This window comes from Pongo abelii, chromosome 5 (assembly GCF_028885655.2).
Source record: "Pongo abelii isolate AG06213 chromosome 5, NHGRI_mPonAbe1-v2.0_pri, whole genome shotgun sequence".
Lineage (NCBI taxonomy): Eukaryota > Metazoa > Chordata > Mammalia > Primates > Hominidae > Pongo > Pongo abelii.
The window spans coordinates 13,600,399-13,626,968 of record NC_071990.2 but is presented as its reverse complement, the minus strand read 5'-3'; the positions used below and the strand labels follow the sequence as shown (position 1 = coordinate 13,626,968).

Genomic DNA, 26,570 nt, shown 5'->3' with positions numbered 1-26,570 from the left:
AGTTTTCTTTTCACGAGGAAGTATCTAGGAGTGGGATTGCTGGATTGTAGTTAAGTGTATTTTTAACTTTATAAGAAACTGCCAAATTGTTTCACAAAGTGGCTATACTAGTTTGCATTTCGTTTTTTTTGTTTGTTTGTTTTTGTTTTTTTCTTGAGCCAGAGTCTTGCTCTGTCGCCCAGGCTGGAGTACAGTGGCACAGTCTTGGCTCACTGCAACCTCTGCCTCCCGGGTTCAAGCAATTCTCCTGCCTCAGCCTCCCAAGTAGCTGGGATTACAGGCGCCTACCACCACGCCTGGCTAATTTTTGTATTTTTAGTAGAGACAGGGTTTCACTATGTTGGCCAGGCTGGTCTCGAGCGCCTGACCTCAAATGATCCGCCTGCCTCGGCCTCCCAGAGTGCTGGGATTGCAGGCATGAGCCACAACACCTGGCCTCTAGCTTTTTCGTATATATGTTTTTCATATATACATTTTTTTCTCCTGAGCCAGATAGTAAGTTCCTTACAGACATATTCGTGTGTTTCATGTGCTTGTTGAGTGACAGAAACCAGCCATGCTGTGGAGGGATATGATATCCACCACCACCCACTAATCTTTTGTATTTTTAGTAGAGTCGGGGTTTCACCATGTTGCCCAGGCTGGTGTTGAACTCCTGAGCTCAGGTGATCTGCCCGCCTCGGCCTCCAAAAGTTCTGGGATTGCAGGTGTGAGCCACTGTGCCTGGCCCACTAGTTTGCATTTCTACCAGCAATGTATGAGAGTTCCTGTTGATCTTAGTACTAGGTATTGTCGTCTTTTTTTTTTAATTTTTAGCCATTATAATAGGTTTCTAGTGATTTCTTGCTGTGGTTTTAATTTATATTTCCCTAATGACTAATTATGTTGAAGAATCCCTAATTCTCACCTGCTCTTCACCTATAAGGTACCATTTGGAGTTCTCTGACTACGCATACTGGCTTATATTTCTAGTTCCTTATGCATGCCCTTCCTTCACCTTCTCTTATCCCTTTCTCTATTTGCCTAGCTAATTAATTAGTCTTCAAGTCCTAGTTTAGGAGTACCTTTCCTATGGCATTTTCTCCCTAAAGTAGGAATATGCCTTTTCTATGCCTCCTTTACATTTTGGCCAGACTGTAATTATGGTATTTATTGTTTCAATTGTCTGCTTACTGCCAACATGACCCTACAGATTTAAGAGTAAGGGACTATTTAATTTCTATAACTTCAGTACTTAATTTATAGGTAGCTTTTAAAGGTATGAATAAATGAATGGATTAGAAGAAGTACTATTTCTTGTATGTTCTTGGAGAAAACTATTGTTTTTTTTTTGGTTTGTTTTGTTTTGAGACAGAGTCTTGCTCTGTTGCCCAGGCTGGAGTGCAGTGGCGTGATCTTGGCTCACTGTAACCTCCACCTCCTGGGTTCAAGCAGTTCTGCCTGTCTCAGCCTTCCAAGTAGCTGGGATTACAGGTGTGTACCACCATGCCTGGCTAATTTTTGTATTTTTGATAGAGATGGGGTTTCACCCTGTTGCCCAGGCTGGTGTCAAACTCCTGACCTCAGGCGATCCGCCTGCCTCTGTCACCCAAAGTGCTGGGATTACAGGTGTGAGCCACAGTGCCCCACCTTTTTGTTGTTGTTGTTGTTTTTTTTTTTTTTTTTTTTTGAGACGGAGTTTCGCTCTTGTTGCCCAGGCTGGAGTGCGATGGCGTGATTTCAGCTCACTGTAACCTCTGCCTCCCAGGTTCAAGTGATTCTCCTGCCTCAGCCTTCCGAGTAGCTGGATTACAGGCATGCGCCACCACGCCCAGTTTACTTTGTGCTTTTAGTAGAGACGGTGTTTTGCCATGTTGGCCAGGCTGGTTTCGAACCCCTGACCTCAGGTGATCCATCCATCTCGGTCTCCCAAAGTGCTGGGATTATAGGTGTGAGCCACCGCGCCCGGCCAAACTATTGTATTTCTTTAGTCACATTCATTTATCTCTCTGGTGAACGTGTCGAACAAAGTTCTAGGCCCAACCCATTGTTTTTGGAAGCAAAGAACAATTCATTTATGATAAAAAGCAACTCGTATTGCTAATTTTGGCTAACTAATGTTTTTCTGGAGAAAAGATTCTTTCCTAAAAATCTCAACATCTTTGTAAAGCGTGGACCAGAAAGAGTAGCTGTTAGGCACCTTTTGTTTGCAATGATGTATGCCCATCTGAGAGTTTATTCTGCTTAATTTAAAACTGAATTTTCGCCAGTCACGGTGGCTCTAGCCTTTAGCACTTTGGGAGGCTGATGCCAGTGGATCATGAGGTCCGGAGTTCGAGACCAGCCTGGCCAACATAGTGAAACCCCGTCTCTACTAAAAATACAAAAAATTAGCCGGGCGTGGTGGCAGGCACCTGTAATCCCAGCTACTTGAGGGGCTGGGGCAGGAGAATTGCTTGAACACAGGAGGCAGAGGTTGCAATGAGCCGACATCACGCCACTGTACTCCATCCCAGGTGACTGTGCGAGACTGTCTCAAAAACAAACAAACAAAAACACTGAGTTTTCTTTTAAACAAAGTGTTTATCCCAGATCTCAGTTTTTAAAATAAATTGTCCTTGGCAACAAATTTTCTCATGAAATGGCAAGAGTTGGGTGTGAATTGCCTCTTTCAATAGGGTAGAAAGAACTGGTGTTAATGTATTATGTGCTTATAAAGACTTTTAATTCCTATGGTGTGCGTTGTTTCTAGGTTTACCCTGGAAAATTAGGAATATGACTGTCATGATTGTTACTTGTATTTCTTTATTGCCTAGAAAATGAGACCTGAAGAAAGTTCCTTTTATTGAGTGAAAGAATAGATTTCATTTTCTGCCATGAGTTTTCATTTAAACTGAACCTAAGTTTTGTATATGTGCAGTTAAATAAATTTATTAGGACAAAATAGTCTGTTTAAATATTATTAATTTAAAAATAAATTCTAATGCATTTCATAAGAAAAATTAAATCACTTTATCTACATGACTTTTTTTTTTTTTTTTGAGACGGAGTCTCTGTCACCCAGGCTGGAGTTCAGTGGCGCAATCTTGGCTCACTGCAACCTCTGTCTCCTGGGTTTAAGGAATTCTTTTGTCTTAGTCTGTCCTAGTAGCTGGGATTACAGGTATGCCCCACCATACCCAGCTAATTTTTCTATTTTCAGTAGAGATGGGGTTTCACCATGTTGGCCAGGCCGGTCTTGAACTCCTGACCTCAAAATAATCCACCCACTTCGGCCTCCCAAAGTGCTGGGATTACAGATGTGAGCCACCATGCCTGGCCCTGCATAACTTCTTTAGGGCATATATTTAACGGGTGTGTGTTTACTTTCCCTTCTTTTTAGTGATCATTGACTGTTGAGATGAATTTCTTTAAGGAGTCTGTATCTTAGGTACTTTCAGTTCAGGGATTTCATTCAAATTTTAAATTATGCATATTAATAGAGGCAGTGGACATACAGTTAATTCTAAATGTGAGAGAGAATAAAATTTTTATTTGAAAGTTTTTAGAATTATAATTTATTATGAATGGTATTTTTAGCTCTTCAAACAAAATATTGATGCCACTCTTTGACAGTGTTTCAGTGAGAACTGGCAAGTAATTCAGTCTCTCTGTTCTGTTCCTAAATTCTTCTGCTGATAATAAAGTGCACTCTTTCAGAGTGTTCCTTTTATGCTTGCTGACTTTCTAGTTTATTTCTTAGGGGGAGGAGGAGAACAAAGGTCTTTCTTCCTGTCTAGCCTTAAAAGGCTTTGAAAACTAGAAGGATCTTTCCTTCTAGGTTTGATTGGTTGTAAGCAGCAAATGGAAGCACAGGGTAAATGTGAACAAAGAGTAAACAATGTATTTTTTATAAGTAAGCAATATATTTATTTAACAAATATATGTTGAACACCTATGATATATCACATTGTCAGCAGTTGAGTGGGGTTAAGAAATTATTTTATTGATTTGTCTTATTCATAGTTCTTACTAGAGGACCTGACATTTAGTAGAAACTCAGTTAATACAATGAGTGAACTGAATGTGGTCCCTGCCCTTGAGGAAGATCAAATTTAGTGTAGTCATATGTCGCTTAACTACAGAACATGTTCTGAGACATGAGTCATTGGGCGATGTTTTTTTATGAACATCGTAAAGGGTACTTACATAAACCTAGATGGTATAGCCTGCTACATACCTGGGCTGTACAACAAAGGACTACATATATAGTCCTTTGTTGACTAAACTGTTGGTATGTGGTGTTTGGAAGATATGGTGGGACAAGGCAGGAAGCAGAAATACGCAACTCTTAAGACATAATATACTAAGTACTTAAGAATGAGACCATGTATGGGAAAACTGAGGAGAGGGTAATTAATTTTGGCTCAAGGAAACATTTATACAGGAAGTAGTAGTTGGTAGACCTTACAAAATGAGTAAGAATTTGAGAGGCCTTTTTGGGGAAGAACATTCCGGACTATGGTAAATGGCCAGAATAGTCTCACAGGAAGAGTGCAACTTTGTGGTCTTTGGCAGAGATACATGGTTCAGTATTGTTGGGGACTTGGATTATAAGGAAGAGTTACAAAAGTAAGAACAGGCTGAGCGTGGTGGCTCATGCCTGTAATCCCAACACTTAGGGAGCCTGAAGCGAGTGGATCACCTGAGATAAAGAGTTCGAGACTAGCCTGACCAACATATAGTGAAACCCCATCTCTACTAAAAAGTACAAAAATTAGCTGGGTGGGGTGGCACACGCCTGTAGTCCCATCTGCTTGGGGAACCAAGGCAGAAGAATCGCTTGAACCCAGGATGCAAAGGTTGCAGTGAGCTGAGATCACACCACTGCACTCCAGCCTAGCGACAGAGTGAGACTTCATCTCTCAAAAAAAAAAGGAAAAAAAGTAAGAATGGAATCAGATGTTATAGAGCCTTGATGATAGTTCTAGGGTGAAATATACTCTATAGGTAGAAGGGAGCTTTCAGTTTTTTGTTTTGTTTTGTTTTGTTTTGTTTTTGTTTGTGGCAGAGTCTTGCTCTGTCACCCAGGCTGTAGTACAGTGGCACAATCATGGCTCTCTGTAGCCCTGACCTCCCTTACTTAAGTGATCCTCCTGCTTCAGCTTAGCCTCCCAGATAGCTGGGACTACGGGTGTGCATCACCATGCCCAGCTTTTTTTTTTTTTTTTGTAGAGATGGGTCTCGGTATGTTGCATAGGCTGGTCTTGAACTCCTGGCCTCAAGCTATCCTCCTGCCTCCCTAAGTGTTGGGATTACAGGCATGAGTCACTGCACCCAGACTGCCTTCAATCTTTTTGAGTAGGGAAGATATATGATACCTGCTTTAGAAAGATAATACAAAGTGGGGAGAGGATGAAGTGTGTGATGGCGGTCTGCAAGACTGCTACAGAGTATACGGGCTAGGGCTAGGAGTTAGGTTGTGAGGCAGTTGCCTGAGGATAGAGTGTGATAGAGATTTAAATAAAAAATAACAGGAGGAAAATAACAGAGGAGGAGATTTAATTTGTTGAGTACCTGTTATATGCCAGATACTGTGCTAAGAACCTAGGATTGACAAAGATGGAGACAGGGCTGTAAACATGGCTGAGAAAGGGTACCTACTTTCCAAAAGTTTGCAGGTAAGAAGGGAAATGAACATGTAAATAAATAATATCCAGTATGAGATACACAGTAGTAGACATATAAACAAATTAGAGAAGTATGTTGGAGGAAGTAACCAACTCTGTTGGAAGACAGGGTGGTGATCAGGGAAGTCTATCTAGGAAGCTTACATAAAATTACAGAAGAGGAATACAGTTAAACATAAGCTTCTCTGTCCTTCAGTTGCTCAGGTATCCTTTACAAGATAGGATATGAACAGAGATTTTAAAGATTAGTAGCTGTTTTAGAAGCTGACTAGTTAACTTTTGTTGAGAAATATAGTGGAGATGTAAATCTTAGCTCTGCTACTTAACTAGTTCTGTGGTTTTGTATTTTTTGACAGACTCTCTCAGTCTGTGAAAAGGAAATAATAGTGCCAACCTCATAAGACTAAATTACATAACTCACTTAAAGCACTTATTAGAGTACCTGGTGTGAAGCAAACTCAGGATAGCTTGATGCTGCTCTGAAAAAAGATGCCTGGTGCACAGCAAACTCATGTCTTCTTGCCACTGCTTGCTGCTGCTGCTGCTGCTGGAGGAAGCTCAGCATAAAGTTTTGTGGGAGGAATGTGTCTGGAGATGATCATGAAGGGACTTCTAATGCTAGTGGGTGTTAACCCTTTATCTTTCAGGTGCTAGTTTTAAGCAAGGGAATTATATGTTTGGATTTGCTTTTTAGGTAGGTTATCTGAGGGTATTATGGAAAATAGATCTGAGACTGACTTCCAGAGATCAGTTGGGTTATTGTAATAATAAATTGAGGGTTTAATCTGTGTGGTGAGGTTGGAGAGGAAAGTAGACAGATTTGTTAACTAATTAGGACTTAATTTTTTTTACATGAAATCTGTCTTTATTTCCTTGATTAGGAAGTAGGAGTAGTAAGTATGTAAAGATAGTTGTTGAGAGAGTGTTAAGAATGACTCCCTAGCTTTTGGCTTAGAAGATTAAATGGATAGTAATGTGACTAAACACATCAGAAAATACCAGAAGGGGATTTTTTTTTTTTTTTTTTAAGAGATAGGGCCTCAGTTTGTTGCCCAGGCTGGAGTGCAGTTGTGTGATCGTAGCTCACTGCAGCCTCAAATTACTGGGCTCAAGGGATCCTCCTGCCTCAGCCTCCCAAAGTACTGGGATTACAGTTGTGAGCCATCACACCTGGCCAGGAAGTGGATCTTTAAAAAAGATGATGATGAGAACAGTGTTTGAGCTGCTAGGGGACTCCCAGAAAATTAATAGCAAAGGCTTTGACTAAAAATAAATGCGATTTAGGAGAGTAGGGCTGAAGGTAGGTTTTGGAGTTGTCAGAAGGTAAATTGTTAAAGCCATGGGAATTGATAGGATCACCCAAGTATGTAATGTAAAAAAAAAAAAAAGAGGGCCTAGGGTGGACACCTGAAACACCATATTTAAAGGACATATAGAAGGAGGAAATTCATCTGAGATTCTTTTCATGTACTTACAAATTTTTTTAAAAAATTTCTTCTTGTTACATAATCATCTAAGATTCTATAAAAGAATGGTCAGAGAATTAGAAGGCAGATCCTAGGTGTTTTCAGAAGCCAAGGAAGTCAGTTCAAAGGAGAACTGCTAAGTCTCCACTGGTTTGTCATTTGAGGGGTTAATTAGTCCTTGTGATAGCAGTTGCCTTAAAATTGGGATGATAGCAGGTGCAGTGTGTCAAAGAGAGGTAAGGAATGGAGATAATGCGCCAGTGAACTTAGTAGCTGTGTTGCTGTTGTGAGAAACAATAATTCACAACCCATTTAGAAAAGTAATACACTGCCAATTTGATAATTCAAGGCCAGGCGTGGTGGCTCATGCCTGTAATCCCAGCACTTTTGGCGGCTGAGGTGGGAGGATTGCCTGAGCCCAGTAGTTCGAGACTAGCTTGGGCAACAAAGCAAGACCCTGTTTATTAGGCCGGGCATGGTGGCTCATGCCTGTAATCCCAGCACTTTGGGAGGCCGAGGTGGGTGGATCACCTGAGGTCAGGAGTTCGAGACCAGCCTGGCCAACATGGTGAAACTCTGTCTCTACCAAAAATACAAAAAAGTAGCTGGGCGTGGTAGCTCATTCCTGTACCCAGTTACTCGGGAGGCTGAGGCAGGAGAATCCCTTGAACCTGGGAGGCCAAGGCTGCAGTGAGCCAAGATTGCACCGCTGCACTCCAGCTTGGGCAACAGAGCCAGACTCCGTCTCAAAATAAATAAATAAATAAATAAAAATAATAAAATTAGCCGGGTGTAGTGGCATGCACCTGTGGTCCCAGCTATATGAGAGGCTGAGCCAGAAGATCGCTTGAGCCCAGGAGGTCAAGGCTGCAGTGAACTGTGTTTCTGTCGCTACACTCCAGCCTAGGCTGCAGAGTGGGACTCTATTTCAGGGGGAAAAAAAAAGAGAGAAATTTTGGAAATTCAGGAAAGAAAAAAAAGTACAGAAAAATGTAAGGGAGAAAACTAAACCATAATTTTGTATAATTAATTGCTATCAATACTTCTGCTCATTTCTTGCGGATGTTACATATACACTTACATTTTAAGCTTAGTTATACTCTTTTTATTTGAGACAGAGTCTGGCTCTGTTGCCAGGCTGGAGTGCAGTGGTGCAATTTCGGCTCACTGCATTCTCTGCTTCCCAGGTTCAAACAATTCTCCCACCTCAGCCCCCCTCCCAGTAGCTGGGACTACAGGCGCATGCCACCACGCCCAGCTACTTTTTGTATTTTCAGTAGAGACAGGGTTTCACTATGTTGGCCAGGATGGTCTCGATCTCTTGACCTCGTGATCCTCCCACCTAGGCCTCCCAAAGTGTTGGGATTACAGGTGTGAGCCACCACACCCGGCCTGGTATCCTCTTTATACAGGTTTTTACATCCTGTGTTTATCATTGATTTATTTAGTATTTTTGGGGAGACGGTATTTCTGTGTTGCCTAGGCTGTAGTGCAGTGGCACATTCATAGCTCACTGTAACCTCAAACTGTTGGGTTCAAGTGATCCTCCTGCCTCAGCCACCCAAGTAGCTAGGACTACAGAGATGTGTCACCATGCCTGGCTTATTTTTAAATTTTTTTGTAGAGGATTATTATTGATTTATTTCTATGTAACAGTTAATAGTGTATTTCTTACATAATTATAAGCATTCTTCTATGAGATTAAAAGCTCTGAATATCTTTTTATTTTTGGCTGTGGCATAGTCTGTTATAAGTTTATTAAGGCACATGCATAGCTGTTCTCCTGTTGCCAGTTATTTAGATTGTTTTAATTCTTTCACTATTCTAAATACTCTTTTTTGCATGAAATTTGTCTTTATTTCCTTAGGAAAGATTTCTTGAAGTGGAATTATGGCTCACAAGAAGGGGTATGCATATTTTTATGGCTTATGATACACATGGCCAAATTACTCTCCAGAAAAATTATTGCAATTTATGTTTGGGTGGGACAGACCTTGTTGTATGTATATGCTGAGGAGAAGGAATCACTAGTGAGTCCAGGAGAAGGCTGAGGAGGTGAATGAGGCAAGTTTCTTTGCCCAGCAAGTGGGATATGGGGATTTAAGTATAAATTAGGAAGGTGGGATGCTGTGTGGAATTTATTTATTGGCACTTATCACTACTTCTGGAAGCCTGTCTTGACAGCCTTTTCACCTCCAAACAAGATTAGGCTCTGTTAACTTTCACAGCATCTTGTACTTCCCCTTCATAGCATTTAATCACCTTCATAATTATTTATTTAAGATCTGTCCTGCCTATTAGAGTATTCCTTTAGGGAGGGCATAGACTTTTGTCTTTGCCACAGCTTTATCTGTGTCGTCCTACACATAGATATTTAGTAAATGTTCATTGATCAGAGAAGTGAAGGTATTGAGGAACTATGAGATTTAAAACCACGAATTTGTGACAGCGGTTTACATACTTATAATTTTTTACTCTATACCCAGCTGGTTAGAGAGGAAAGTTGAATTGTATGATTGATGCAAAATGGGAAACTATAGGTTAGGTAAGTTGGAAGAACAACTGTAGTAATTGAGGTTACTGGTGAGGGAATATCTAAATGGACCATTTTAGTTCAGGCTGGGTAGGGAAAAAATGAAATCAGTATGGAGCTGATATACTCAGACAAAATGAGAGATTTATATATTGCTGTTTTTAGTGAGTTTTAAGGAGATGCAGAGGGATTTCTGAGGTGGATTTGCTGCATTTGGCTAAGTTTAGGGCATAACCATGGAAGACAAGAGAAGGAAGTCTTTATCAGAGAGGCTTTTTTGGTCTGTTTTGTTTACTGCTATATCCATGGTGTGCAGAACAATGCCAGACACAAAATAGGTGCTGCATAAATATGTTAACTGAGTAGAGGTGGGTAGGGATAATAACATCTTTTCTTTTGTAATCCCCTAGCACTTGCTGTGCATAGTACAGAGTATAGATAGTCAGTATTTATGGAATGAACAGAATGTGAGTCTTGGATTTTGGATATGTTCTTTACCTACATTTTGAAACCATCAAGAATGGTAGGAGCCATATTTTTGGTGGAGAGAAAAATTGGTTATTTAAGAAGGTATGAAATATGGGAAAAGTGACCTAGAGATATATAACCATCATGTTTCTCAGATTATTCTTGAGGTGGTTATCTTTAGTGCAGTTTAAATCCCAAATCACCCTTACCTCTTACTCTGTCAGTTATTTTATACTTAACAAGTATAGGTAGTTTTTTTGTTGTTTTTTTTCAAGAAATTTTTTTTCCAATTACAAGGTAATGCATTCTTAATGCAAAAGGGAAAATCAAATAACTCCTGTGAAATAGAAAAAAACATAACATATTTTTAAAAGCATATACAGTCCTACCACCCGGATTAATGGCAGTTGACATTTTGGAGTATATTCTCTCCAGCTTTTTTTCTCTATTAAAACTGCTTTCAACATTAGTCTGAGAAAGAAAAATTGGTTTAAGATGTATTTGAGTCACATGAGAGATTAAAAAGATATTATTCTCATGGGTACCAGTTCTTATACTTTAATATAAATTTAATTGAAAATTCAGGGAGAAAATTTCATTTTAATGTCTTAAAGGCACCCATGTCATATAACTTTAAGATTGTATAGTTTTGTCCTGATGAATATATTACTTGAAATCATATTTCAGTTTTTCAGAACCAGGAAAACAGTTTATAACCATTCTGTTTATGTTTATCTCAGATATATTGAGTTATTGATCTTTGCCTATTGCTAGAATCACTTAGGTTGATTAACATTCCAAGATAAGGAGAAATGATCTGTTGGTCCTAGACCTTTTGGCTTTGTGGATGATTTGGTAGTCTGGATAGTTTTTTGGAGGAGTGGTTGAAATGTTTTAAAATGGTTGCTGAGAAGTAATTGTTGTCAGATGGAAAAACAGATTGGTTAAGAGTTGAGATTCATCCCAGTGATTCTTTATGATTTGTATAGTACAGAATCTAGCAAGTTTTCCTCCCCAACATTTACAGACATACAGAAGACAGAGTTAATACAGTGAATACCCTTGTACACACCACCTAGATTTTAGAATTAAGATTTTGCTATATTTACTTTATTACAGGTCCGTTCGTCCACACCCCATCTATTTAAAATGCATTTCAAAGTGAGTTCGTGAGTTGCAGAGTTTCCAAATCAGTTTTAAAGTCTCTCATTTTATACTTCTTTTTTCTTATTCTGAGAATCTTTGATTCTAGTGATATTAACATATTTATTTGCTTTAGCCTAGAATATCTTGTTACATTTCCAAATTAAAATACCAGTAATTTGGGAGGCAGAGGTGGGTGGGTCACCTGAGGTCAGGAGTTTTGAGACCAGCCTGGCCAACATGGCGAAACCCTGTCTCTACTAGTAACAAAAATTAGCTGGGCCTGGTGGTGGGCACCTGAAATCCCAGTGACTCGGGAGGCTGAGGCTGGAGAATCGCTTGAACCCAGGAGGCGGAGGTTGCATTGAGCCAAGATCGTGCCATTGCACTGCAGACTGAGCAACAAGAGCGAAACTTCATCAATTAAAAAAAAAAAAAAAATCCGTATTAAGAACATTGAATACTGTATGTTTTTTTGCAGTCTTTTTTTTTTTTTAAATTTTGCTTCAGTCTTTAGAATATATCCCATTAGGGATGGATATTCAAAATACTGTGTTTTAAAGTCACTTGAAGTAATTCTTTTTTCTGTATTTCTGCCACCAACTTGATATATACTAGTTTCACTTATTTAAAATTATCTTCCATTCTTAGGGACTGATTTTTAAATTTTTGTTTTAATTAAGTAAAACACTTACATTGTTTCAAAGTAAGACTGTTGAAGAAGGCACTTGGCCCAGGCGCGGTGGCTCACGCCTGTAATCCCAGCACTTTGGGAGGCTGAGGTGTGAGGATCACCTGAGGTCAGGAGTTCGAGACCAGCCTGCCCAATGTGGCGAAACCCCATCTCTACTAAAAATACAAAAATTAACCAGGTGTGGTGGCACATGCCTGTAATCCCAGCTACTACTCAGGAGGCTGAGGCAGGAGAATCGCTTGAGCCCGGGAGGTGGAGGTTGCAGTGAGCCAAGATTGCTCCAGTGCACTCTGGCCTGGGTGACAGCATGACTCTCTCTCAAAAAAAAAAGGAAAGAAGGCACTTCACAGAAGGTTCATGTCATCCTTTTTTTCTTCCCCCCTCAGGTAACCATTTTCATTAGTTCTTGGTTTATTCTTTTATTATTTCCTTTTGAAAATGGCCAGAATCTACAATGAACTCAAACAAATTTACAAGAAAAAAGACAAACAACCCCATCAAAAAGTGGGTGAAGGACATGAACAGACACTTCTCAAAAGAAGACATTTATGCAGCCAAAAAACACATGAAAAAATGCTCACCATCACTGGCCATCAGAGAAATGCAAGTCAAAACCACAATGAGATACCATCTCACACCAGTTAGAATGGCAATCATTAAAAAGTCAGGAAACAACAGGTGCTGGAGAGGATGTGGAGAAATAGGAACACTTTTACACTGTTGGTGGGACTGTAAACTAGTTCAACCATTGTGGAAGTCAGTGTGGCGATTCCTCAGGGATCTAGAACTAGAAATACTATTTGACCCAGCCATCCCATTACTGGGTATATACCCAAAGGACTATAAATCATGCTGCTATAAAGACACATGCACACATATGTTTATTGTGGCACTATTCACAATAGCAAAGACTTGGAACCAACCCAAATGTCCAACAATGATAGACTGGATTAAGAAAATGTGGCACATATACACCATGGAATACTGTGCAGCCATAAAAAAGGATGAGTTCATGTCCTTTGTAGGGACATGGATGAAATTGGAAATCATCATTCTCAGTAAACTATCGTAAGGACAAAAAACCAAACACTGCATGTTCTCACTCATAGGTGGGAATTGAACAATGAAAACACATGGACACAGGAAGGGGAACATCACACTCTGGGGACTGTTGTGGGGTGGGGGGAAGGGGGAGGGATAGCATTAGGAGATATACCTAATGCTAAATGACGAGTTAATGAGTGCAGCACACCAGCATTGCACATGTATACATATGTAACTAACCTGCACATTGTGCACATGTACCCTAAAACTTAAAGTATAATAATAATAAAATAAATAATAAAATAAAATATAATAAAAAATAAAAAAAAATGGGAGTAAATATGCCATCGAAAAGTTTGAAGAGGTATCACAAATAGCTGATGACACTAGTTGGCTGTAGGTAGAGGAAGTGGTTAAATGGGGATGGGAGTGAAAGGAAACTTGAAACATTTTTGTTGCTTTTGAATTTTTTTATTTTATCTATTTTGTTTGCTCTTTTTTTTTTTTTTTTTTGAGAGGTTTGGTATGTTTTTACATTGAGAGAGGTACATTTATACTAATACTTATAGTCCCCTTCTTTTAAGGTACTCTTGTATTGTGAGCAATAATGAAATTAGCTAGTAACCTCTTCAGCACCTTTTCTTCCGTTTCCCTAGTGTCTGTGGGTTTTTTTGCACTTAAAATGTATTGTTGATTAATGTGCAGTGAAATACATTTTTTTCAGTGTATAGTTGTGAGTTTTGACAAATAGAATTACATAACAACCATCCCAAACTCTCTCTTGTTGCCCCTTTATCTCAAACCCTCCTCCCACCCCTAACTCCTCACAACCACTGATCTGTCTTCTGTCCCTATAGTTTTGCCTTTTGAAGCCAGAATGTTATATAAATGTAACCTTTTGAGAATGGCTATTTTGTTATCACTTAGCATGATGCATGTGATACTCATCCAGGTAGTTGAGTGTATCAGTAGGTCATTGCTTTTTCTGTAAACTCTCTTTTTTGTTAATTGTTTTATATCTGTATTTTATGAGCATATAACATTTGCATACACTACACTGTTATCTTTATTCTGATCACTTAGTGTTAATTTTAAATTATATTCAATACTCATCATCAGACCTTATCCCAAGGATACTTTGAGGATTTTTTGGTTATCTGAAACTCACATTCTACAAGTGAGCTCATGGGAACAATATTCTTTTAAGTCCTTTCGGTTCAAACTATTTGCTTGTGACCATTGTACTCATTATATTTGAAGCTTTGATTGGATGTAAAATCCCTGGCTCATGTTTTCTTTCTTTCTTTTCTGCTTTTTTTTCTGAGACAGACTCTCACTTAGTTGCCCAGGTTGGAGGGCTGTGGCACAATCGTGGCTCACTGCAGCCTCAACCTCCTGGGGCCAAGCGATCCTCCTGCCTCAGCCTCCTGAGTAGCTGGGACTACAGGTGCGCACCACTATGCTCGGCTAACTTTATTTATTTATTTTTTTTATTTTTGTTGGGACAGGGTCCCATTGTGTTGCTCAGGCTGGTCTTGAACTCCTGGGCTCAAGTGATGATCTTCCCACCTCAGCTTCCCAAAGTGCTGGGATTACACACATGAGCCACTGTACCCAGCCACGTTTTTTTATGAGCTCCATGGACATTTTCAAAGTCTTCAGATGTTTTTTTCTTACAAGAAATTTGGTCATTTGCCTGGTTACCTGAAAGATTTTTCTTTTTCTTTAAAGAACCATTACTTGACTATGTCTTGGTGTTGATCTTGGTATGGTCTTAAGAAGTAGGTTCAAGTGTTTTATTTCAGAAAAGTTTTTTCATATGATGGTTTTCACTATTTGTTATGTTCCATTACATGGGTTTGTTTTTTAGGGACTCTAATTATGAATGTATATGGGATCTTCTTTGACTAACTTCTTTTATTATTTTATTTTTTTGAAGGGTTTTTGGTAAAAACTGGAAAGCCTGCCAGAGAAATTCTAAAGGAGCTGTAACACTTGACTAACTTCGTTATTTTGAAAATTTCCTCCATTCTCTTTCCTCTTTTCTTGTGGGGTCTGTTATTTTGTGTTCCATTTAGCTTGTCTTTATTTCTGAAATAATTTTCCTTTTTTTCTTGTAATTCTTATGTAAATAAGAACACTATTTTTTGACCATTTATATTAAAAATTGGAGACTTCCTATGAAAAAGTCTTGAACCTCCAGTGTAAATTTTAAGTTACAGCACTTGTGAAGAGAAATATTGTTGAAAAACAAAACAGTAAAACACATCTCAGTCTCCATGGTTTTATAGGTACATCTCATTTGGTACAAGTAGAACCTGTAATGTTTATAGAATTGAAATGTAAATCAGTTTCTTCTGAACTTATTTGTGTGATTTAAAGTTGCTACTTTTTATTGTTTATTAATCTTATAGGGATATGTTGAAAAACAAGATTTTAAATATGGATTAAAATATAAATAATTTTATTAACCAAAAATGTTAGTTTATTAGAAACATAAACAATTTCGTGTCTATTGGGTGAAAAGTAGAATATGTTGTTTTATGCATATGATAGATTATTTTCCTTAACATTTAACACCATAACAGTTTAACAAGTCAGGAAACCAAGTTATTTTGTGTTTTGTTGTTGTTGTAGTAGTTAACTACAGATGGAATTATTTGACAAAGAATTGTCAGAGGAACTCTCAAACTAATAGGCTTTTCTTGTTTTTAGAGCCTTATTGTCTTAATTATTAAAAGGCAGGATAAATGAATAGGTACTTTGAAGGCCATCTTAGTAAATATAGCCAGGCCTTAATATAAAGTATTGTATATTTATATAGCTCTTCGAGAGGTAATGGGGGAAAGATGCAGCTGAAGAAAGATGCAGCTTGATGTATATTATTGTGAACTTTCCGAAGGCAAGAAATAATTTCTGTTTTCCATGATTCTTTATGCTTTGGGAAGAATGTGGTAGAGAAGGTGCAGTGTAGAGAGAGAGATAAGTAGCTGCTTTACTGTCAACATAGAATTAGAATTGAAACAAATTTTTTTTTTAATCACAGATGATAAAGCAGAATGTTCTAGGTTTGAATTGTAATATTGAAAAAGGATTTCTGTTTTCTGTTACTTTAGTTTTAAGTTTCTTACCTCAGTTCCATTGGTGCATGCAGATAATCATCTGGTGATTAATATTTCACTTTGCAATATTTTGAGCATGCATATACTTAAATTTATTTTGTATATTAATAGTGGCTATTCTAAGAATGTAGGTGTTGGATACAGTGTGGTAAAGTCTGGGCAGCTGCAGGGGGATATGAGAATAAGGCTTAGAAGGAAGCATTTTATTATACTCACGGGTCTCAGGGAGGGTCACTGCATGCCACCCAGGGGAAGCAACAGGTTTTAGTCAGGATGCAGAAGACAGGAACCACGGAAAAGTCCAGGCCAGAGTATTGGGATTTCTTGGGAAAGGCAAGGGAGGGCAGAGTAAACAGTTGAGGATTGATGAGTTTGGATGATTCCTGCAGGCTTTGAGCTGTAGAGGTGGTCTCTAGTTGCCTGGTACCTGACTCTGGAATGATTTAGGGCAGGAAATACTGGCTTCGTATGTGAGCGTTAGATAAGGAGGTGGATTTGGCTGTAGACTCAGGATTGGTTGGTTTGTATATGGAAGACATGCTCCGGTGAGCCCTCTTATCTCTAAGAAAGCACTAGCCCTGGCCTGCAAGCTTTTTAAGAAGCCAAAACATAATAAAATATAGTAAATAAGAAACATGTTTTAAATACAGTGGCCAGCTGAAGTTCTGTTTACCTTGTCAAATAATTTCTGTGTTAATAATCTTTGAGAACCATAGCTTTCTCAACAATTGCTTTCCTTTTGGTTCTTCATTATTTTTTATAAGTTCTCATTTCTTTTAGATAGTGATTGCCTTTTTTAAACCCTGAAATACGTCTCAAGTATGTAACCTGATAGAAATATTTTCACAGGAGCATCTGTAATTGTTGCTTGTTTTCTGAGATAAGGTCTCACTCTGTTGCCCAGGCTGGAGTACAGTGACGTGATCACTGTTCACTGCAGCCTTGAACTCCTGGACTTAGGTGATCCTCCCACCTCAGCTTCTTGAGTAGCTGGCACTACGGGCACATACCACTATGCCTGGCTAATTTTTTATATTTTATGTAGAGACGGGGTTTTGCCTTGTTGCCCAGGCTAGTTTCGAACTACTGGGCTCAAGTGATCCACCCACCTCAGCCTCCTAAAGTGCTGGGATTATAGGCTTGAGCCACCACACCTGGCCTGCAGTTGTTGATGGAATGTTTTTGGTTTGATTTTATAGCACTACTATGTGAATCACCAGTTGGTATATATCACTTTTAATATTATTTCACTTATGATGGTTGAAAGATGTTAAAGTTTGTTCTTTCACATGAGAAAAAAATGGGAATATGTTCATAAGCTTAAATGTTTAAGATTGGTAACTTGTGAGTTATAGACAAGTGCCCTGAGTTTCTTAATATAAATAGATATACGTATACTAGTGTATCTTGCTGTAGTAACTAACTTTTGGTGCTCTTAAGTCTTATTATATTCATAATGCCATTTGGCAGAAATAAAACATTTTATTTCAAAGGTATTAAGTAATTTTTAGGTCTTGTAAGATTAAAAAAAAGATCCCTCTTACTGTGTCAGTAACTTATACATGAGTAAACTATTCAGAATTCGAAATTATAAAATTTGAGTCTTCCTGTCCATGAACATAGGCTATTTTTCTATTTATTTAGCTTTTCTTTGATTATTTCAGCAGTTTTATAGTTCTCATGATATCAATTTTGTTAATATTTTGTTAGGTTTATGCCTAAGTATTTCCTTTTTGTTGGTGCTAGTATAAGTGGTATTGTGTGTTTAAAATTCCAGTTCACTGCTGGTGCGTAGGAAATTGAGTTCTGCATATTAACCTTGTATCCTGCCACCTTGCTATGATTGCTTATTTTTTCCAAGAGGTTTTTTCTGTCAATTCTTTGATACTGTCTGCATAAACAATCTTTTCAGCTACAGAAGTAGGTTTATTTTTTCTTTCTCAATCTATATACCTTTTATTTCCTTTTCTTGTCTCATTGCATTAGCTAGGACTTCCCCTATGATGTTGAATAAGAGCCGTAAAAGGAAACATCTCTGCCTTTTTCCTGGTCTTAAAGAGAAAGTGTCTAGTTTCTAGCCATTAAGTATGATACTAATTGTAGGTTTTTTGTAGATGTTCTTTATTAAGTTGAGGAAGCTCCTCATCTATTCCTAGTTTACTGAGAGTTTTTATCAAGAATGGTGTTGGATTTTGTCAGATGCATTTTCTGCATCTATTGGTCTGATCATGTGATTTTTCTTCTTTAGCTTCTTGAGGTGATTGATTACATTGTTTTTTTTTTAATGTTGAGCCAGCCTTGCATACCTGGGATAAATCCCACTTAGTCTTGGTGTATAGTTCTTTTTTTAAAATTTTAATTTAATTTATTTATTTTAATATCCAGACTTCAAGGAGGTATAGTTCTTTTATACCTTGTTGGATTTGATTTGCTAATACTTTATTGAGGATATTTGCATCTGTGTTCATAAGAGATATTTGTCTGTAGTTTTCCCTTCTTGTAATGTCTTTATTTGGTTTTGGCATTAGGGTAATGTTAGACTCAGAATGACTTAGAAAGTGTACCCTCTGAATGTATTTTCTGGAAAAGATTGGAGACAGTTGTGTTGTTTCTTCCTTACATGTTTGGTTGGAATTACCCTGAAGCCATCTGGGCCCAGTGTTTGTTTTTTTTTTTTTTTGGAAGGTTATTAATTGTTACTATTATTTTTTTCTGAGTATATGTTTTTATTTAGCTTTTACAAACAATAACCACAATAAAAAAAAAGAATGAATGCAGATAACTTTTGAACACAATATATCGTACACCCTTATTGGATATATTCTGAGGACAAACATTATGCAACAAATATTCTTGAATTTTATTTAATAGATTTATTATGGGTGTGCTTTCTACTATTGGGTATCATTGCTTCTAGGCTCTTTCAATGGATGGAGTTTGACACTACAATTCGATCTAGTTACCAGAGTTCTTCCTCTTCTTTCTCATTTCTGTAAAGGTTATTAATTATTGATTTAATTTTTTAATCTATAGAGGTGTATTCAGATTTTCATTTTCTCCTTGTGTGAGTTTTGATAAATTATATCTTTCAAGGAATTGCCTTGAAATCCATTTCATCTAAATAATCAAATTTGTGGGCATAAAGTTAGTTATAAATGTTTCTTTAATACTTTTTTAATGTCTGAGATCAGTATTGATATTATTATTGATAATAATAGTTTCTTATGTCTTTGATTTTGGTATTAATAATTTGTGGGTTTTTTTTGTTGGTTATCCTGGCTAGAGGTTTATCAATTTTACTGATCTTTTCAGAGAACTGGCCTTTAATTTTGTTGATTTTTATTTTATTTTTTTAACTTTTATTGCTATCTCTATTTCTCATTTCTTCTTCTTTCTCTAGGTTTGTATTTATTGCTCCAGTTTCCTAAGGCGGAAAGTTAAATTATTGATTTTAGATCACCATTACATTGAGTGTTATAAATTTCTCTGTAGGCACTGCTTTCACTGCATCCCACAAATTTTGATAAGTTGTTTTCATTTAGTTCAAAATATTTTTAAATTTCTCTTTAGACTTCTTTGACTGATGTGTTATTTTAGAATGTGTTGTTTAATCTCCAGATATTTGGGGATTTTCCAGCTATCTTTCTTTTATTGATTTCTAGTTTAATTCCATTAAAGTCTGAGAGCATAGTTTGTATGACTTTAGTTAAGGTGTGTCTTTCTTATGTCCCAGAATGTGTTCTGTTTTGGTGAATGTTTTTGTGAACTTAAGAAGAATATGTATTCTGTGGTTATTGGATAAAGTATATTATAAATGTCAATGAAATCCAGTTGATGGATGATACTTTTTAGTTTGACTATATGTTTACTGGTTTTCTGCCTGCTGTGTCTGCCAATTATTGATATAGGGGTGTTGATGTTTTCAGTTATAGCTGTGGAGTTAACTGCTGCTTCTCGTAGCTCTATCAGTTTTTGTCTCACATCTTTTGACACTTTGTTGTTAGGCTCAGACACATTAAGTGTGGCTGACTGCCACACTCAAGTTACTACTTGAGACTGTCACTGAGACAGTTACTAGTGTTACTACTTGAGACCATCATTATGAGACTGAATCAAGGGGGACAGACATAGAAATGAAAACTTAGGACAAAGGTAACTATTTTAAAGTAAGGGTAACATGGGGAAGGAGAAGAGAGAAGAGAAGAAGAAAAGGACTCCCTGCTTTTAGTGAGCAAAGGCAGCTGCCTGAGACTCTACAGCCCTTAGTATTTATTGGGTAGAAAGAGCAGGGAGGAGGAGGTAATGATTGGTCAGCTGCTTGATTGATCACAGGTTCACATTATTGCTAACAGGCTTCAGTTATGCCTAATCATAAGAAACACTTGTGCCTGGGTGGTGGCTGCCTTCAGCATTCCTTCTGGGCAGCAGACACAGTTTGTCAGTTTGCCAACATTCTGCTTTTATGAGAAACAGTTTGCTGTTTACACATATAGCCTCCAGTAGTATACTGAGTTGATCACGACCCTCAACAATTAAGGATTGTTATATCTTGTTTGATAATTGATCCTTGATCATTATGTACTATTCCTGTTTTTCTCTGATAATTTTCCTTGTTCTGAATTCTGCTTTGTTAGAAATTAATATAACTAGTCCAGCTGCCTTTTATCAGTGTTGGCATTGTATGTATTTCTCCATCCCTTTAACCTATCTGTGTCTTTATATTTAGAGTGAGTTTCTTGTAGACAACATATATTTGGGTCTTTTTGTTCACTCTTGTCAGTTCTGTCTTAATTGGTATATTTAGACGATTCACATTGAAAGTATTGTTAAAGTTGGATTTTAGTGTCTGCCATATTTGTTTCTTACTCATTATACTTGTTCCTTGTTGCTTATTTTAAAATGTACTTTGTTTTTTGGAGACAAGGTCTCCCTCTGTCACCCAGGCTGGAGTGCAGTGGCGTGATCTCGGCTCACTGCAGCCTTGACTTCCTGGACTCAAGTGATGCTCCCACTTCAGGTTCCCAAGTGGCTAGAACTACAAGGGCACACCACCACACCTGGCTAATTTTTTGTATTCTTTATAGAAATGGGATTTTGCCATGTAGGCCAGGCTGGTCTCGAACTCCTGGGCTCAAGTGATCCTCCTGCCTCGGCCTTCCGAAGGGATTACAGGCATGAGCTACTTGCCTAGCTCATTGTCTGATTTTAATTGAGCATTGTATATTATTCCATTTTTCTTTTCTATTTAAAATACCAATTGAACTTCTTTAAAAAGATTTTTTAATAGTTTCCCTTAGAGCTCATCTAAGTTCATTTTTAAATACCACTTAACACTGCTTCACACATAGTGCAGGTAACTTAGAATATAACCAACTCCTCCCTCCTGTCCGTTATAGCATTGCTGTTATTCATTTCACTTATCCATAAACAGCAGTTACCCAAGATATTGTTACTATTTTGAATACTTATCTATGTGATCAATTAAGATTAAGAAAAATAAAAGAGTGTATCTTCATTTATTCCTTCTTGGACTCTCCCTTTCTTCATAAGGATTCTATTTTCTCACCTATATCATTTTCCTTTTCCCTGAAGAGCTTGTAAAACATTTCTTGCAAGGCAAGTTTGTTGGCCACAAGTTCCCTCTATTTTTGTCTGAGAAAGTCTTTATTTTTCTTTCACTTCTGAGGGATAATTTCTCTGGATGCTGAATCCTAGCTTGGTGGGTTTTTTTCCCAACAGTTAAATATTTCACTCCACTCTCTTCTTGCTTACATGATTTCTGAAGAGAAATCTGATATAATTCTTATTCTTCTTTCATATAAGGTGAGTGTTTTGTTTTGTTTTTTCCCCCTGATTTCTTTCAAGACTTACTCTTTGTCTTTGACCTAGGTTTGAAGATGAGGTGTTGATGTTTTGATGTTTATCCTGTTTAGTGTTCTCTGAGCTTTCTGGATTTGGGGTTTGGGGGATCTGTCGTTAATTTTGGAAAATTATCAACCATCATTACTTCAAATACTTCATTTTCTTTGTTTCTTCTCCTTCTAGCATTACTATTATGAATATTTTTCACCTTTTATAGTTGTCCTACATTCTCAAATACCATGTTCCATTTTTTCAAGCTCACTGATTGTTGTTTTTTTTTTTGTCTGCTGATTGCTCGTCAAAGGCATTCTTTATTTGTGTTAATGTTTTTTATTTCTAGCATTTTGTTTTGATTCTTTCTTATAGACCTTAGCATTTTAATGAGTTATTTAAAATGTCCAGTTTGATCATTCAAAATCTACCTTATCTGAGTTTGGTTTCGATGCTTGCTTTGTCTCTTCAGATCTTTTCCTTGCCTGTTACATGCCTTGCAATTTTTTGTTGATATCTGGACATGGCTTATTGAGTAGTAGAAACTCAGGTAAACAGGTGTTTAATGTGAGATTTTAGGTTTATCTGGCTAGGAGTTAGGCTGTGTTTAATGTTCACTAGGTATTTATATTGTTTGTAGGTATAAGACATTTCATTTTCCTCTACTTTCCTGGTTTCTGTCTTGTTTTGAGTTTCCTTAGAAACTTTTATTAATTAAAGTATATTTCTTGTAATTTTCTCAGTTGTAATCTGTTATATTGGAGCCCTGTTTAGTAGAGAGGAGAAGTGTTCTATAATCATATGATGAAATCTGTTGGGTTTTTTAGTGGACCAGAGTTCCTGAACGGACCTTCAAAAGAATTTCTTAAGCCTTTTTTCCCCCTCCTCTCAGGCAGGTTAGAGGGGGCTGGAATTATTGCTCTTCCTCTAGGTCAGATTTCAAAATGGTTACTTTTCCCTTTTCCCTACTCAAAATGGAGGGGATTTTACTCTAATAAAAACCAGGTGGAGCTCCTTTTCTCACCTATATTCTCCCTTAAGACTGAGCCCTCACGAGTTAAAGCTCAGGTTAGTTCACTCTCAGTCTCCAGCAGTTTGCTAATTACTTTTAAAGTGTTCCTTCCAGTTATTGGCTCCAGAGTAAATATAGCTCCATATGTCTATATTCACATGTTTCTTCAGTTTTTCCGGACGTGTTGTGACCTGTGAACTCAGTTTTCCAGTGCATCTAAGAGTAGTTGATTTTCAGTTGTTCTGCTTTTTTCTTGTGAGGATGGGAGTGATGACTTCCAAGCTGTTTACGTAATAGAGCAGAACAAAGATGTTGTCTTTATTTTTTTAATGAGAGTTGTATTGAGATGTATAATTCATGTACATATTAACCCTTTAAAAATGCACAATTTGGTAATTTTTACTATATTCACGGAGTTATGCAACCCTTACTATTTAATTTTTAAACATTTTTGTCACCTGAAAAAGGAACCCCAAAACACTCACTCCTCCCAGTTCCAGGAAGCAACTAACTATTTTGTTTTTATGGATTTACTTATTCTGGATGTTTCATATAAATGGAATAATACAAAATGTGACCTCTTGTTTCTGACTTCTTTATCTTAACATAATGTTTTAAAGGTTGATCTATGCTGTATCATATATCAATACTCCATTCCTTTTTGTTGCAAAATTAATATTCCATTGTATTAATATATCACATTTTGTTTATCCATTAGTGGAAACACTTTTTGACTGTTATGAATATTGCTGTTATGAACAATTGTGTAACATTATAGTATGGCTATGTGTTTTCATTTTTATTGCAGAAAATGGGAGTGTAATTTCTGGGTCATAGATACCCTATGATTAACTTTTTGAGGAGCTGCCAGACTGTTTTCCAAAGTGGCTATACCATTTTACTTACTACCAGCTATGATAGTTGCAGTTTCTCCACATTCTTGTCAACACATATCTTCTTGATTCTAGCCATCCTAGTGTATGTAAAATGGAGCTCATTGTGTCTTTTGATTTGCATCTCTAATTACTAATGATTAACATAGTTTTACTTGCTTATTGGACATTTATACATCTTCGAAGAAATGTCTATTCAGATCCTTTGCCCATCGTTTTAGTAGGGTTTTCCTTTTATTGAGCTGTAAGAGTTCTTTATATATACTGGAAAAAGGTACCCTATCAGATATATGATTTGCATATATTTTCTGCCATTTTGTGCATTGTCTTTTAGTTTCCTTGACAGTATCCTTTAAATCACAAAAATTTTAAATTTTATGAAGTCTAGTTAGTCTATTTTTTCTTTCTTTTTTCTTTTTTTTTTGAGATGGAATCTTGCTCTGTCTCCCAGGCTGGAGTGCAGTGGTGTGATCTTGGCTAACTGCAAGCTCCGCCTGCCGGGTTCACACCATTCTCCTGCCTCAGCCTCCCAAGTAGCTGGGACTACAGGCGCCCGCCACCACGCCCGGCTAATTCTGTTTTTGTATTTTTAGTAGAGACGGGGTTTCACCGTGTTAGCCAGGATGGTCTCGATCTCCTGACCTCGTGATCTGCCTGCCTCAGCCTCCCAAAGTGCTGGGATTACAGGCGTGAGCCACCGCACCTGGCCTAGTTTGTCTATTTTTTCTTATGTTTCTTCTGCTTCTGATGTCATATCTAAGAGACCATTGTCTTAAGCCACTATCACAAAGACTTACGTCAGTGTTTTCATCTAAGAGTTTCATAGTTTTAGCTCTTCAGTTAGCTCTCTAATCCATTTTGTGTTAATTTTTATATATGGTGTGAGATAGGGATCCAGCTGCATTCTTTTTGAAAATATTGTTTTATTTTTGAGACAGAATCTTGCTCTGTCACCCAGGCCAGAGTGCAGTGGCACAATCTCAGTTCACTGCAACCTCCGCCTGCCAGGCTCAAGCAATTCTAATGCCTCAGCCTCCCGAGAAGCTGGGACTACAGGCATGTGCCACTGCACCTGGCTAATTTTTGTATTTTTAGTAGAGATGGGCTTTTGCTATGTCAGCTAGGCTGGTCTTGAACTCCTGACTTCAAGTGATCCACCCACCACCTTGGCCGTTCAAAGTGCGGGGATTATAGACTTGAGCCACCATGCTGGACCTCAGCTACATTCATTTGCATGTGTATGTTTTCCCAGTACCATTTGTTGGGGAAAAAAAAAAAAAAACGTTTCTTTCCCCACTGGATTGTTTTTTCCTGCTTGTCAAAAATCAGTTCAACCAGATGCTGTGGCTCACGCTTGTAATCCCAACACTTTGGGAGGCCAAGGTGGGCAGTATTGCTTGAGCCCAGGAGTTTGAGACTAGCCTGGGCAACATGGAGAAACCCTGTCTGTACAAAAAATGCAGAAAAAAAGTTAGCCAGGCATGGTGGCATGCAACTGTAGTCTCAGCTACTCGGGGGCTGAGGTGTGAGGATCACCTAATCAGGGGAGAAAAAAGGCTGCAGTAAGCTGTGATCATGCCGCTGCACTCCAGCCTGGTTAAAGTGAGACCTTACTTGTCGCAAAACGACAACAACAAAATTAATTGATGATAAATATAAGAGTTAGTTTCTGAAATCTCAATTCTATGGCATTGATCTCTATGTCTGTTTTTAAGCCAGCAACACATTCTCTTGGTTACTGTAGCTTTTTATTGAGTTTTAAAATTGGAACGTGTGAGTCTTCTGACTTTGTTCTTCTTTTTCAAGATTATTTTGGCTCTACTGGGCCCTTGCATTTGTGTATGATTTCAGGATCAGTTTGTCAATTTCTGCAGCAAAGCAAGTTAGGATTTTGATAGGGTTTGTGTTGAATCTCTAGATTAATTTGGGGAGTATTGCTATTTTAACAGCATTTAGTCTTCAAATCCATTAATATGGCATGGGGAGTCTTTCCGTTTACTTAGGAGTTCTTTCATTTTTTCAACAATGTCGTTTTTAGCGTTCAGGTTTCGCACTTCTTTTGTTATATTTATTCCTAAGTATTCTTTTTTTTATGCTGTTCCAAATGAAAGTGTTTTCTTAAATTCATTTTCAAATTATTTCTAGTGTGTAGAAATACAACTGATTTTTGCATATTAATCTTGTATCTTGTAGTCTTGTTGAACTTGATTACTTTTAACAATTTTGGGGGAGGAGATTCTTTAGGATTTTCTATATACAAAATTGTGCCATCTGACAATAGAGGATGCTTATTTCTTGCTTTCTGATCTGATGGCTTTTATGTCTTTTTCTTGCCCTCTTGCCCAGGGTAGAAATATCAGTACTATGTTGAATAGAAGTGGTGAGAGAAGACATCCTTTTTTTTTGTCCCTAATCTTAAGGTCAAAGTATTCAGTCTTTTACCACTAAGTATGCTATTAGCTGGGGATTTTTCATAGATGTTCTTTATCAGTGTGAGGAGGTTTCCTTCTGTTTCAGGCTTGCTGAGTCATGATTTTTCATGATTTTTTTTAAATCATGAAAGGGTGATGAGTTTTGTGAAATTCTTTTTCTATGCCTATTGAGATGATTATATGGGTTTTGTTCTTTATTTTCATAATATATTACATTGATTGATTTTTGTTTGTTAAACGAACTTCATGTTTTTGGGATAAA

General features: G+C 37.5%; 1 protein-coding gene and 1 non-coding gene across 4 annotated transcripts in view; one reads left to right on the top strand and one right to left on the bottom strand.

Moving 5' to 3' along the window:
- Window positions 1–26,570, top strand: part of RANBP9 (RAN binding protein 9) — a 91,670-nt gene that overhangs the window by 17,281 nt on the left and 47,819 nt on the right. The gene's annotated exons all lie outside the window — the stretch shown is intronic.
- Window positions 14,933–14,993, bottom strand: LOC112134033 (U7 small nuclear RNA). Its single transcript, XR_002915617.1, has one exon. It is a non-coding gene; the product is annotated as a U7 small nuclear RNA (small nuclear RNA).